We start from the raw sequence: 3,080 nt of genomic DNA, 5'->3' as shown, positions 1-3,080 counted from the left end.
AACTAGCAGGCCAATGCTGATCATTATGGCACCAGGGTGCCTCCCGTAGCCCCAGTGTTCCTCTTTTCTTTGGCAACCTTCAAGTGACATCCGTCTTACTCTGTTCGTACTTTCTGGCTTTTGTGTCTAATCTGCCTTTAAGGAAAAAAAAGTCAGAAGTGCTTAGTTTTAGGATGCACCCTACATGGAAATAGCCTCATTAGCATAACAAAGAAAGTCCCTAGTCCTAAACAGGGCTAGATTCACAGGCATAGGGGTCAGTATTCCAACATATATTTGGGGGAGACTCAACTCAACAGATAAGGTATGCAAGGTATACAATGAAAATGTTGAACTCTGAGTCTCCTCTGTGCAAGACACTTGTAGGAGAGAACAAAGCCTACAAGAGTTTAGCAGATCAGGATGATGGCAAAGAGTGAGTCTTGGTCCTGCCAGGTCGGAACTTTTCCCTCTGAGATCCGTTAGCTGCTCACCATTGGGATTCCATGGATTCCATACCAGGCTCCAGTCCTCTTTGCAGTTCTCCACTGTCTGGGAAGTATAGCTAGAATGGACGAAGTACAGCCAGGTACTCCTCATATACCTTGGACACGCTATCAGGAGAGACCAGTACTTGGAAAAGGGACATCATGCTTAGTAGGGAGTCAGCATAAAAAAAGAAAAGAGGAAGACTGTGAAGGAGACGGATTAACATAGTGTCTGCAACAATGAGCTCCAACACAGCGACAACGGAGGACGGCACAGGACGGGGCGGTGTTTCACTGTGCGTACGCTTAGGCATAAGGTCGCCGAGTTGAAACTGACTGGCGCACCAAACAACAGCAGTGACTTGGGCACAAAAAATAAAATAAAAATACAAAAAAATAAAATAACACACATATATTCCGAACAGGATCAGATCCATAGTTACAGGGCTCAGGATTCCAAGACTTCTTTCGATGGGTCCTGATGTGATCCTTCCCAGGATTCCTGGTGAGGTAGTGGTTAGGAGTTGGGCTGGGATCCCCATGGTCTAGATTTCAAAACCACCGGCAGCTCCTAGGGAGAAAGACTTGGCTTTCTACTCCTATAAACAGTTACAGTCCCGGACCTGCAGGGGTCATTATGAGTCAGCATTGACTCCGTGCAGTGAATTTGGTTTTTAGGTTTGGTAATTTCATCCTTAATACCAGGTGTCATGGATTGCATTGTGTCCCCTGAAGATGTGTTGTAAATGCTAACCTCTATAGCTCTGTGCATAATCTAATTTGAGAACAGGGTTTTCTGAGGCCATTTTACTGGAAGGTCTATCACAGTCCGTCACTTTTGATAGGAGCAAGATCAGGCACAGAAGACGGCAAAGAAAACCTCCTCTCTCTGAAGACAATGGGGAGGAAGACCACTCTCTAAGTTGAGGAACTCGAGGACGGCTGGCTAGAGAATCGGAGACAAAGATTTTCCTGAGCCGACTGAGCGGCAGTGTGTCCCAGTGGTCTTGTGGTCTTTCCCTGGCGCCAGCTGCCTGGATCAGAACTCCTAGCCTCCTAAACTGAGAAAACAAATCTCTGTTTGTTAAAGCCATCCCCAATTGCAGCAACACTCGATCCCTAAGATCCTAGGAGTTTCTGGGTAAAAGAAGTTTGTTTCCGGTGAAATTTTGCTTTTGTTGCTTCTCCATTGAGATGAAAAATGCCTAGTAGAGCGCTCTGCACTGTGTACACCCTTGCCATGGTGTACTCTATAGTCAGATCAGGACTATCAGTTACTTCGTTGTTAGTTAACTGAAGTAGACGATTCTTATATTAAAGGAAATAATCAGACTTTTAATAGATCTAGGTATTGTGTAACACTTTAGAAAAGCAGTAGAGAAATACCTGACGTTTGTGTGATAACTTTAAAAAGTGCATTAGTGCCTGAAGCCAAAGGCATTTGTTCAGGCAGCAGTCGGAGTATGGAGTCCAACCTAAACTTTGAAATCGTTCTAGTGCCGTCTTGATTATGCGACATACACTTCTGACCTCTAAACTGTCAAGGTGAAGTCCGCAGGAGGGAGGGAAGCCCGGTAGCTCTGAGCAGTCTCCCCCACCATCTGGGAAGGCAGGGAGGGCTATGGAAAGAGAATGAGGCAAACAAAGACACAAAGAATAAGGGAGATTGGCTTAAGGGAGTCCTCCACAGAACTAACCCATGTATATTGAGGAAAACCACCTTTCTTTGCTTTTTCCCATTACATCCTATTGGGTCAACACAAAACCCTTCCTGACTAGTATTGCCACAAAAACCATTTGAAGAAGCTATTGTTAAAGTTTACCTTGTCTGTTGAAAGGATCGAACCTTCACCAGCTTTGTATACAGACCATCGACTTGTGTTGCTCTCAGGATTTCGGCAGGCCTAACTATGGTGCCACGTCAGTTTGTTTCCCATCTCGCCGCTTCACTACATAGGCTGCTTAAAATATTGTTTTCCTCACTACTGTACCGTTGGATCGTTGTTCCCTAGGACAAATTAAACTAGCGTTTGTTTTTCTGTTAGTCTCTCAAGGAGGGGTCTGTGCCTTAAAATATATTCACTGCTGTGCTTACATTAATAAGACACCCTTTGAAGTTTTCCAGAATGCAATTGCTATTGAGGGTCGCACAGAACCTTTGGGGTTGTTACAGATAACCAGCTATATCAGGGAACTCATTTTCTTAGTCCAGAGAGGATGCAGCCATGGAGCTCTCTTTATCTTGGTCAACTGAGAAAAAGGAGAGCCAGGAGAAGGAGAAACTATGATCGCGTCAATTAACAATGATCTCTTATATCAGACCAGACAAATTCAGCGGGTGCCCAGCTCCCGTTATTATTGAATGTTTGTGATCAGAGATGCTATAGTACAGGGGTGCTCACACTTTTTAAGCATGTGAGCTACTTATAAAATGGACAAGTCAAAATGATCTAACAACTACAAAAATGCAAAACATATTTATTTTTATTTATTACATTTATTCATAAATGCATTGAGAATTCTTTCTATGTACAATGTATGTTTATGTAGCTTGCATAACAGCATGAGTCCATATTGCACAACACAATTAACTATGTACATTTTTGTCATTAT

This window comes from Echinops telfairi, unplaced genomic scaffold, assembly GCF_000313985.2.
Source record: "Echinops telfairi isolate 266 unplaced genomic scaffold, ASM31398v2 ScPeMD7_443;HRSCAF=831, whole genome shotgun sequence".
NCBI classification, from domain to species: Eukaryota; Metazoa; Chordata; class Mammalia; order Afrosoricida; family Tenrecidae; genus Echinops; species Echinops telfairi.
This window is presented reverse-complemented; position numbering follows the sequence as displayed.